Consider the following 12,935-nt stretch of genomic DNA (forward strand, 5'->3'; position numbering starts at 1 on the left):
CTAGCCCTACTCTAACCACCCCAAATTTTTATTCTACCTTTTGTGCCTGCCTGGAGGCAGGCGCAGGTTGCACAAGCCAGCAACCTGCCGGCATGCGATCCTCCGACACAGCGGCAAATGGCCTCTGTACTGGAGGCCTCTGGCCCTGCCCCAGCCCTGCCCCGACCTGGCCCTACCCCACCCCACAGCACACATACAGAATTAAAAGTAAAACGTAAAACAAATGACATAAACAAACTTTCCACAAGCATATACACCATACAGTGAAAATTATATGATGTCTGTATAGTACTTTCTATAATCAAAATATACATATCAACCATACGGGGTAAACCTGTATTAGTCTTTGATAGGTTTGTACTATTTAACATGTAAGGGACTAATCTTTAGTGTATTTGGAAGACCACATATCAAGCACATCAACAGATATGGTAAAATCAGTTATTATAATGATCATCATTTCTTTTCATTGAGTTGATGTGTAATGGATTAGTGATGATGAAAGTTATACCTTGTGGGCCTGAAGCTTGGTTGTACAATGTTGTGCAAGAAAAACTTGGGCAAAAACTGTTGTACGACTTTTGTCCAGTTCTTAATTTTAAGCCTTTTGTAATTTGTTGTCCGTCCAGAAGTTGCAGGAAAAAAAAAAAAAAAAAACAGGCGCAAAAAGAAGCAGCCTCAGTCCAGGTAGAACCAACGAGCAAGACCCTGGCCCAGGAATGAAACCTTAGTCATCTGAATGGCAGCACACAGTTCATGTATAAGAATCCATTGAAAACAAAAGGTAGATTTTTGGTTTTTACCAAATGGAGCAAAGCAAAAATCAACTTATCCACAAAAATATCTGAAAATGTTCAGATCTTTGCCGTTGTTTCAAAAAATAATGGGGGCTCCTTGGACACTCCTCGCACTGCTTAAAGCTCCCAAGGCCCTGTCACTCCCCCAACTCCCTGCAAATGAGCCAGGAATGGTACCTTCTCAGGAAGGGCTGAGCCAAACTGAGTCATGGCCTCCATGGGCCCTTCCACCCCCTACCACCCACAAGTGATAGGGGTCTCCTCAGCTCCCACTTACCCACTTCCATGGTAATCTTCTGTGTAGAAAGGGGCAGGAAGGATCCCTAATTGCTCTTAATTATGCCCACAGACTCCCACTTCACAATGGCACCGACCAGCACTGAAGCCAATGCCATTTTGTTGTATGGCTGTTCAAACATAGAATCATGCAAAACAAATCATAGCACCAGCCAGCCCTCAGACTGGCATCATTTCGTTTTATGGCTATATGCTTTACGAACTTAAAACATTGCAGACAATTTCAGGGCCAGCTGGCACTATTGTGGGGCAGGACCAGGTGGGGCAGGAGTGACTAGGGAATGGGATTGCTCACACTACTCAGAAGCCCCCCCTTCCCCCCCCCCCCACACACACACTGTTCATTTGCAGGAGTCATGAAGGACCTGGAGAGGCCCCTTTAGGCTGTGATGAAGAACCTGCGGTTTTATTGTTTTGTTGAAATGTAATGATTGTTTCTGCTCAGCAAACAAACCAAATAGAAATAAACATTAACAAACTGAAACCTGAATTTAAAAATTATGAAAAAAATGAGTCAAAATAAAAGTTTCCCCACATCCTAGTGCACAACACTTTCCATTGAGCCTCCAGCTGAGCCCAAAGATGCACTATTTTAAAATTCTGCATGCACGTTGACATTCATATTTATATATTTTGCCCTATTTTTTCCTGACCCTGAAATCTGGCCACAAGGGTCCAATTTTGTTCTGATCCCTCCTGAGATTTAGGTCTTGACTGCATAGTTTTTTCTATATTTTTTTTTTTTTGCTTTGCCTAGTTGCTGTTCTGGTCAGACTGAGATAAAGCAATACTTTGTTGCAAAGGCAGATTCTAAACTATTACTGGGATTTATAATGCATACTTTTACTAAAGCTAATCAATGTCTGTGTTCAAGGGTGTCCGGAACGTGATCAAGCAATCTGTCTAAGAACTGCTAATAGCGCTATTTATCATTTCTTCCCCATCGCCTACATTTTAGAAAATGTTATTTCAGAAAAATTGAGAAGTCAAACTTCATTCTGTAATGTGCAAGTGAAAATTTAATCACAAAGCTGTACAGTTAGACAGAGGCACAGATAACTCATTGGCATAATGATAGTACAGTTCTACCTCCTTCCTTCCTACAAATGTTATATTATCTTCACCCATTCTTGTCCTTTATAGTTCTCTAAAAACTTGCCATAAGAGGTAAGAATAGAATACATTTACTAAGCTTTCTATTTGGGGAGTATGCTCAACCTATTGTACTATGCAAAAAATAAAATAAATCCCTACGCACAACTAAATGTCTGTAGTTTTTTTTCTGTACTTCAAATAGACAAAACATATTAGCAATCAATATCCCATATTAGGGATGTGCAATCGTTTTTCCCGAATTGGACAATTTCCACAAAATTGCCTAATTCGGAATGGTTCAGGAGAACTGAAAAACGATTAAATTTTTTCCAAATTTTCTGAAAAAAGTCATTTTTGGGTTAGCGCGCACTAACAGGAGTTAGCATGCACTATCAGGAATTAGCACACACTAACTCTCGTTAGTGCGCGTTAGCCCGAAAATCGGGGCCCCTGAAGAAAACCCCCCTGAAACACGAGAAAAACAAAATTCCTGTGGAGGGTGGGGGGCCGAAACAAAGCCCGACACAAACTTTTAACCTGAAGCACATCTCTATCCCATATTCACACTCACTGGATCCCAAAGATTGATGGTTGAATGATAATGATACATTACATCTTTAGGAGAGAGAGAGGGGTATTTCAATATAACCTACCAGATTTTGAAGGAAGCAATGGAATGTGCAGAAAAGAATGCTAGAATTGATGAGGGCAGTGTAAATAATGCTCTGTAGATTACGGCATTCACTCATTATTAGGGGATATTGGAAAATGAAAGTAATGACAATTGATGTCGTTGGACAGTTGTCATATTGTACTTGTAAAATAGCTGTTAATTATTGGTTCAATATTTGTGACTTGATAGATAACCATGTTTATAAATATTAAAAAGAAAGCAGAACTCATGCCATACAAAACAAAATAATTTGCATAAGTTAGTAATATTACTTTTTAATATATTTATAAATGATCTGGAAAAGGTTATCAGATTTGCAGATGTACAAAATTATTCAAAGTAGTTAAACCATAAGAAGTTTGTTAGAAATTGCAAGAGCATCCTATAAGTCTTGGAGACTGGGAATCTAAATGACAGATGAAATTTAATGTTAACAAGTGCAAAATGTGTTCCATATTAGGCATCACTACCCAGGAAAAGGATCTTGGAGTCAGGGTGGACAAAACTTTCAAATCTTCATCTCAGTGAGTGGTGATAGTTAAAAAGTCAAATAGAATATTAGATATTATAAGGAAAGGAATTGAAAATAAAATGAAAGATATCATAATGCTTGTGCATTGATCCATGTTGCAACCACCACTTCTGTAATTCTGGTCGACCCTATCTAAAAAAAGATATAGCAGAAATTGAAAAGGTGCAAAGAAGGGCAACCAAAATAATAAAGAGGGCGGAACGGTTCTCCTATGAAGAAATAGCTTAAGGCTTTTCAGCCTGGAGAAGAGATGGCTGAGAGAAGATTTGATAGAATTCTATGAAATCATGAGTATGAGTATAAGGAAATAGGGAATAGTTATGTACCCCTTCCAATAGTAAAAGGATTAGGGGACACTCCATGAAGCCAATAGGTAGAACATTTAAAACAAATCAGAGAAAATATTTTTTCACTCAGTGTACAATTAAACTGTGGAATTTGTTGTCAGAGGATATAGTAAAAGCAGTTAGCATAGCTAAATTTAAAAAGGGTTTGAACAAGTTCCTGGGAAAAGCATCCATAAGTCATGTAGAATTGGGAAAGGCACTGTTTATCCTAGTTATGAGCAGAAAGGATTGGACCTATTTCTTTGGGATCCTGCTGTTTACTTCTGACCTGGATTGACCATTGTCAGAGATAGGATGCTGGGCATCATGGACCTTTGGTCTGACCCAGTAAAGCATTCTTTATGTTCCTTATTTCTAAAGGTGCCCCATGGAAAAGTAGCCTGCCACCAATGCACTGGTATTGGAGGCGGGCTACTTTTCCATGGGCCACCCTGTATTACCTGATAAAGAACTTGTTCCTTTAAGTACACAACTGTTTCTCAGTAACCAAATCAGTTTGGTTTTGTTTTTTCAGAAAAAAAAATGGAAGTATCTAAGGAAATAGCATCATGGATGCAAGTTTTGCCATTTTTATGACACAATTTATCACTAGTTATACAAGAGAAGGAATTCCTCTAGTTATAATTTTCATATATTATAATGACTACAGATCTTTACTGATGTCATGTTGTGAGATCCTGATAGCATTATGAGAGTTGAGTGTTGTTCAGTTGTTGAAGTTTTGAGGTGCTCAAAGTTGCTGCTCAAAGGGGCGCTCTAAAGGGCAAGCCCCTTTGTTCACGCTCCTTCGTCGCATGACGCCCGCGTTATGGGACACCATTTAAATCCCCTTACCTGGTGACCTTGATGATGTCCTTGGTTGAATGGGCCTCTGAGCGGCCTCGGGGCGGTCCTTATGGTGGGCCTTGGTCGCGGTAGGCTGCTGCAGGTCTCGATTGGGGCCTCCACTGCCCCCATGGGTCCTCATCAATCGCGGCGGAGCAGGAGGGATAGGCTGGTGCTGGAGAGATAATGCCCCCTCTTACTACTGTTAGAGGGGGCATTATTAACTCGGGTTGAGGATTGGGGGGGGGGGTGAGTTGGGTTTTAGGGGGTAGTTTAACATGCAGAGTCACACGTACAAACTGCACAGTTGCCATCAGTGAAGATTTTATATGATTTGAAAGAAGAGTAGATTTGTACAATGTTCTCTCTACCTAGCTTGATTGCAGCTATGAGGATAGTGCATCAAGCTGGGTAGAAAGGACATGGTACAAATCTACTCTTCTTTCACTTTTTATCCCTCCTAATCACATAAAATTTTCACTGATTGCAACTGCATTGTCCGTACATATGACTGTGCATGTTAAACTGTCCCCTAAAACCCAACTTACCCCCCACAAACCTCACCCCGAGTTACTAGTGCCCCCTCTTATAGTAGTATAAATAGTTTTTTTTTTTTATGGACTTCTACAGACACTCTCTATCTCTCTCTCTCTTGTTCTATCATTCTGTTGCTCTCTGTGCCCAAAAGCCTATCTAATCAGTCATACAGCTTACAATGTGAAAATGATGTGGTACCAGGAAAATTAGCCTAATCATGCTCCTCATTTATCGCAAAATGATAAATCTAGGCCTTAGCTGGCTAAATGCTTTTGAATATGGACCTCCTGGAGTCTATATATATAAAATGGCAGTACTAACCCAATCACGCCTTATATTCTGCTCTATTGATCATCTGTTAAATTGAAATCCCTTGTGTGTCGGGGAAGACTATAGTGATAGGAGTATACCTCCATCCACCTGGTCAAGATGGTGAGACTGATAGTGAAATGCTAAGAGAAATTAGGGAAGTTAACCAAATTGGTAGTGCGGTAATAATGGGAGGCTTCAATTACCTCACCAAGGGTGGTATGATGGTCCACAAATTTAGATAAATTCTATGCACACAAAAATTAAAAAAAACTTTTGGTTTTTGCGACGTCTTTCTCTGAGACAAGTGTGGTTCGTTGCACGTCAATTATTAACTGTTCCTGTATAGTAGGCTTCAATTACCCCAATATTGACTGGGTAAATGTATCATCGGTACATGCTAGAGATATAAAGTTCCTGGATGGAATAAATGACATTTTTATGGAGCAATTGGTTCAGGAACTGACAAGAGAGGGAGCAATTTTAGATCTAATTCTCAGTGGAGCACAGGATTTGGTGAGAGAGGAAACAGTGCTGGGGCCACTTGGCAATAGTGATCATAATATGATCAAATTTGAATTAATGACTAGAAGGGGGACAGTAAGCAAATCCACGGCTCTCGTGCTAAACTTTCAAAAGGGAAACGTTGATAAAATGAGAAAAATAGTTTAAAAAAACCTGAAAGGAGCAGCTACAAAGGTAAAAAGTGTGCAAGAGGCGTGGTCATTGTTAAAAAATACCATCCTAGAAGCACAGTCCAGATGTATTCCGCACATTAAAAAAGGTGGAAAGAAGGCAAAACGATTACCGGCATGGTTAAAAGGGGAGGAGAAAGAAGCTATTTTAGCCAAAAGATCTTCATTCAAAAATTGAAAGAAGGATCCAACAGAAGAAAATAGAATAATGCATAAGCGTTGGCAAGTTAAATGTAAGACATTGATAAGACAGGCTAAGAGAGAATTTGAAAAGAAGTAGGCCGTAGAGGCAAAAACTCACAGTAAAAACTTTTTAAAATATAGCTGAAGCAGAAGGCCGTTACATGATCGAGTGGTTATTGGGGCACTTAGAGAAGATAAGGCCATTGCGGAAAGATTAAATGATTTATTTGCTTTGGTGTTTACTAAAGAGTATGTTGGGAAGATACCCATTCCGGAGAAGGTTTTCATGGTAATGATTCAGATGGACTGAACCAAATCATGGTGAAGCTAGAAAATGTGGTAGGCCTGATTGATAAACTGAAGAGTAGTAAATCACCTGGACCAGATGGTATACACCCCAGAATTCTGAAGGAACTCAAAAATGAAATTTCAGACCTATTAGTAAAAATTTGTAACCTATCATTAAAATCATCCATTGTACCTGAAGACTGGAGGATAGCAAATGTAACCCCAATATTTAAAAAGGGCTCGAGGGGCAATCTGGGAAACTACAGACCGGTTAGCCTGACTTCAGTGCCAGGAAAAATAGTGGAAAGTGTTCTAAGCATCAAAATCACAGAACATATAGAAAGACATGGTTTAATGGAACAAAGTCAGAATGGCTTTATCCAAAGCAAGTCTTGCCTCACAAATCAGCTTCACTTTTTTGAAGGAGTTAATAAACATGTGGATAAAGGTGAACTGGTAGATGTAGTGTACTTGGATTTTCAGAAGGCGTTTGATAAAGTTCCTCATGAGAGGCTTCTAAGAAAAGTAAAAAGTCATGGTATAGATGGTGATGTCCTTTCATGGATTACAAACTGTCTAAAAGACAGGAAACAGAGAGTAGGATTAAATGGACAGTTTTCTCAATGGAAGGGAGTGAGCAGTGGAGTGCCTCAGGAATCTGTATTGGGACCCTTACTTTTCAATATATTTATAAATGATCTGGAAAGAAATATGACAAGTAATGTAATCAAACTTGCAGATGATACAAAATTGTTCAGAGTAGTTAAATCACAAGCAGATTGTGATAAATTGCAGGAAGACCTTCTGAGACTGGAAAATTGGGCCTCGAAATGGCAGATGAAATTTAATGTGGATAAGTGCAAGGTGATGCATATAGGGAAAAATAACCCATGCTTTAGTTACACAATGTTAGGTTCCATATTAGGTGCTACCACCCAAGAAAGAGATCTAGGCGTCATAGTGGATAACACATTGAAATTGTCGGTTCAGTGTGCTGTGGCAGTCAAAAAAGCAAATAGAATGTTGGGAATTATTAGGAAGGGAATGGTGAATAAAACAGAAAATGTCATAATGCCTCTGTATCACTCCATGGTGAGACCCTACCTTGAATACTGTGTACAATTCTGGTCGCTGCATCTCAAAAAAGATATAATTGTGATGGAGAAGGTACAGAGAAGGGCAACCAAAATGATAAGGGGAATGGAACAGCTCCCCTATGAGGAAAGACTAACGAGGTTAGGACTTTTCAGCTTGGAGAAGATATGGCTGAGGGGGGATATGATAGAGGTGTTTAAAATCATGAGAGATCTAGAATGGGTAGATGTGAATCGGTTATTTACTCTTTTGGATAATAGAAAGACTAGGGGGCACTCCATGAATTTAGCATGTGGCACATTTAAAACTAATCGGAGAAAGTTCTTTTTCACTCAACACACAATTAAACTCTGGAATTTGTTGCCAGAAGATGTGGTTAGTGCAGTTAGTATAGCTGTGTTTAAAAAAGGATTGGATAAGTTCTTGGAGGAGAAGTCCATTACCTGCTATTAATTAAGTTGACTTAGAAAATAGCCACTGCTATTACTACCAACGGTAACATGAAATAGACTTAGTTTTTGGGTACTTGCCAAGTTCTGGTCTCACCCAGTATGGCATGTTCTTATGTTCTTATGAAATAACCTTGCATGTAAGATCAAGAACTTGGTATTAATGGCATTTCAATTCCAAAACATTCTGATATTCTACAAAATATGTTACATTTACAATCACAGATTGAATATAGGGTTTATGCAATATAACTTGTCAGAGCAAAAATCAAGGGCCCCACTTCTCCAGTGGGCTGCTCCTTCCCCTACCTCCCAGAGAAACATTCAATAGGCCCAATGCATGGTACAAAGTAGCAAGAGAGCTCATTGCTGCCATTTTGGAAGTCAATGGCTGGCCCTCATCTTCCACTTTAACATTTAGGCCTCCTACCCCTGAGAGATAAAGAGTCTTCAACTTCAAGTTCTATAACACAACCAGCTCATTTAACTGTTCGTTGTAAATATTTAAAATGCTATTAACCTTTTCTTTTTCCTTCCTCTCCCACTTTAAGCATCCCTGTTTTTGTAACTGCTTTCTTCCGCACTACAGTTCCAGTTTGTTTTTTCTTTCTATGCACCACTGTTTTAATAAACCAGCATGATGTCATTTTATCATGAATGCCGGTATATAAAAACCTTAAATAAATAAATAAGAAGTAGACTCAGAAGCAACTGTTTGTAAGCATAAGAAAATTGAGTCCGGGTGGAACTAAATGAGGAACTTGTATGTTCTTCTACAGAAGGTGCTGAAGACAAAAAGGCTGTTCAGCAAAAGGATTAATCTGACAGCTGGGAGATATCCTTACCAACAGAGATAATGTAACTGGGCAGACTGCAGGGGAAAGATGTTTTTTCTGTCAGCATGTACTATGTTTTACAATGCAATTATGTTTATGGGAAAGGGTAGGGTGCACAGAATAGGGTCCCGAGGGAAGTTCTTGAGGCAGAAAGTGAAACTGAGTTAAAAAAAACATGGGAGAAGCAAAGAGGACCCCTAATTATTTAAAAGGGAAAGAAAATCCTACAGGAAATGGAATATATGGCTAAGCCCCTGGAAGGAATTTGTACACAAGTTTTGAGGGGATAGCCTCTATCATCTATGGGAGAGAAGGCAAAGAAGAAGAGCATTAGAGAAGCAGTGTACTGTAGGGATGTGAATCGTTTTTCAACGATTAAAATTATTGTCCGATAATGTTTATATCGTCTTAAATCGTTATAGAACACGATACAATAGAAATTCTAACGATTTATCGTTAAAAATTGTTAAATCGTGTTAGTGCGCACTAACTCGAGTTAGTGCGCACTAACTCCCCGTTAGTGCGCACTAACTCGACTTAGTGCGCACTAACTGAAAATGATACAAATAAACACTTTCCAGGTCACTGAAGGTCAGTTAGGAATGAATATGTGTTCCTATTGGCTGGCTGCCCTCTTATCTATTGATGTTACCAAGGTTACCACTGAGGTGATGGTTGGGGGGATGGGAAATGGAACTGGAAACTAACGAACACCAACAGAAAATGAAACAAAGTGTTCACACTTCCCAGGTCAGTAAAGGTCACTTAGGAATGAATATGTATGTATGTATTCCTATTGGCTGGCTGTGCTCTTATCTATTGATGTTACCAAGGCTAACACTGAGGTAATGGTTGGAGGGATGTGAAATGGAAACAGTTGGAAGCTTGACAAAAAAAGTAATGTAATGATCAGCACTCACGTGACTAGAACTTGTTTGTTTATTATTTTTGTTAGCAGGCACCTGAAATGCTAGTGCATGTTGAATTTGCCAATCACTGTGCATTTTAGAAAGGTGGTCCTGGCTGGAACTGTACACAGTTCAAATATATGTAATTGATTGTTGGTAAGTGTATTTTTTAAGTAGCCACACTGGCACAAGTATGTTTACTTTTCCTCCTACTTAACTCACTAGCTCAGCTTTGTAAGAAGGGCTTCTCTGCTTGTGTGTTGTTTTTGTTTGGTGTGAGGAGAGCAGAAACATCAGATCTTTATTCAATCTACTACAGTCATCTCTTACAGTGCCCTATCCCTATTAATACCAGGAGTGTTGTGATCTTCCTGCACACAGTGCCCTAACCCTGATACCAGTCTGAGACAGCTCCCTCCCTGCATTACTAGTGAGAGACTGGCTTCACAGACAGGGGGGAGCTGCCTGACCCTCACTCCTGACTTCCCCCATGTCCCAGCTAGTGAATGGTGTGTGGGTGAGGGGGGGGGGAGGATGGTGAAGTCTGAGACAGCTCCCTCCCTGCATTACTAGTGAGAGGCTGGCTTCACAGACAGGGGGGAGCTGCCTGACCCTCACTCCTGACTTCCCCCATGTCCCAGCTAGTGAATGGTGTGTGGGTGAGGGGGGGGGGGGAGGAGGATGGTGAAGTCTGAGACAGCTCCCTCCCTGCATTACTAGTGAGAGGCTGGCTTCACAGACAGGGGGGAGCTGCCTGACCCTCACTCCTGACTTCCCCCATGTCCCAGCTAGTGAATGGTGTGTGGGTGAGGGGGGGGGGGAGGATGGTGAAGTCTGAGACAGTTCCCTCCCTGCATTACTAGTGAGAGGCTGGCTTCACAGACAGGGGGGAGCTGCCTGACCCTCACTCCTGACTTCCCCCATGTCCCAGCTAGTGAATGGTGTGTGGGTGAGGGGGGGGGGGGGGAGGATGGTGAAGTCTGAGACAGCTCCCTCTTTGCATTACTAGTGAGAGGCTGGCTTCACAGACAGGGGGGAGCTGCCTGACCCTCACTCCTGACTTCCCCCATGTCCCAGCTAGTGAATGGTGTGTGGGTGAGGGGGGGGGGAGGATGGTGAAGTCTGAGACAGCTCCCTCCCTGCATTACTAGTGAGAGGCTGGCTTCACAGACAGGGGGGAGCTGCCTGACCCTCACTCCTGACTTCCCCCATGTCCCAGCTAGTTAATGGTGTGTGGGTGAGGGGGGGGGGGAGGAGGATGGTGAAGTCTGAGACAGCTCCCTCCCTGCATTACTAGTGAGAGGCTGGCTTCACAGACAGGGGGGAGCTGCCTTACCCTCACTCCTGACTTCCCCCATGTCCCAGCTAGTGAATGGTGTGTGGGTGAGGGGGGGGGGGGTGGGGGAGGAGGATGGTGAAGTCTGAGACAGCTCCCTCCCTGCATTACTAGTGAGAGGCTGGCTTCACAGACAGGGGGGAGCTGCCTGACCCTCACTCAAGCAGAGAAGCCCTTCTTACAAAGCTGAGCTAGTGAGTTAAGTAGGAGGAAAAGTAAACATACTTGTGCCAGTGTGGCTACTTAAAAAATACACTTACCAACAATCAATTACATATATTTGAACTGTGTACAGTTCCAGCCAGGACCACCTTTCTAAAATGCACAGTGATTGGCAAATTCAACATGCACTAGCATTTCAGGTGCCTGCTAACAAAAATAATAAACAAAGAAGTTCTAGTCACGTGAGTGCTGATCATCACATGTCAAGCTTCCAACTGTTTCCATTTCACATCCCCCCAACCATTACCTCAGTGGTAACCTTGGTAACATCAATAGATAAGAGCACAGCCAGCCAATAGGAATACATATTCATTCCTAAGTGACCTTTACTGACCTGGGAAGTGTGAACACTTTGTTTCATTTTCTGTTGGTGTTCATGAGTTTCCAGTTCCATTTCCCATCCCCCCAACCATCACCTCAGTGGAAACCTTGGTAACATCAATAGATAAGAGGGCTGCCAGCCAATAGGAACACATATTCATTCCTAACTGACCTTCAGTGACCTGGAAAGTGCCTATTTGTATCATTTTGAGTTAGTGCGCACTAACTCGAGTTAGTGCGCACTAACGGGGAGTTAGTGCGCACTAACTCGAGTTAGTGCGCACTAATCGGAAAAAACGATTTTTAACGATTTTTCAATGAAATAATCGTGCCAAACACGATTTTCTTCTCCTGCCACACGATTTCTATCGTTAAGATGATATGGAAAACGATTCACATCCCTAGTGTACTGTGCCTGACCATTGATGAGGCTTGAGTGGTCCTCCTTCTGCAGAGCCTCAAGACATGTTAAAAGCATAAGGAGGAAACAGTGCAAGGTTTAGGTAGACACTAGTGGCTAGCAAAGATGCATAATTACTTTGAAGCCATGCCTATGTGATATGGCCATTCTCAAAGTGGTCATAAATGCCTGACTGTGCTAAAACAATAAAAACAAAGCTGTTATGGCATGAACCTGGAAACTAAGACACAGCTTCAGTTATGAGATCTGTGGCATTGCAGACAACCTGAAAGTTGAGGGAATGGAAACATTTATAGTTGCAGTATCTGACCTTAGTCTGAGCAGATGGCCTGATTGCAATATGTGTGGGCAATCAATACCCTCTAAATCTGATGGAAAGTGAGCAGTCATAAAATTCTGTCATTGTTTACTGCAGGTGTTGTACATCTTGAGGAAAAGAAATATATCGGTTTGTTCTTCTATGAAGAGCACTCACAAACTGTAATACAGTGCATGGTAGCTGACTGCCTTGTTCTAGAGTGGTCTGGAAGCTGTTAGTGGCCCAAACTAACAAAATAAATAAACAGGACTGTAGAGATTTTGAGGTAGATTGGCAAAGTGTGACCTCTCTATGTGAAAGGTTGCAGATACCCCTCCAACTGCTGGCACAGATATAGAATGGATTCCTTACTGAATCTAAACCTGCTTATCACTTTTTCCTTTCACAAGTGAAAAAATTGAGTTCTGACCCAATGTGTTCTCCCCATGGGGTACCTCCTCCTCCCCTGTT

The sequence above is a fragment of the Rhinatrema bivittatum genome, chromosome 9 (genome assembly GCF_901001135.1).
Source record: "Rhinatrema bivittatum chromosome 9, aRhiBiv1.1, whole genome shotgun sequence".
NCBI classification, from domain to species: Eukaryota; Metazoa; Chordata; class Amphibia; order Gymnophiona; family Rhinatrematidae; genus Rhinatrema; species Rhinatrema bivittatum.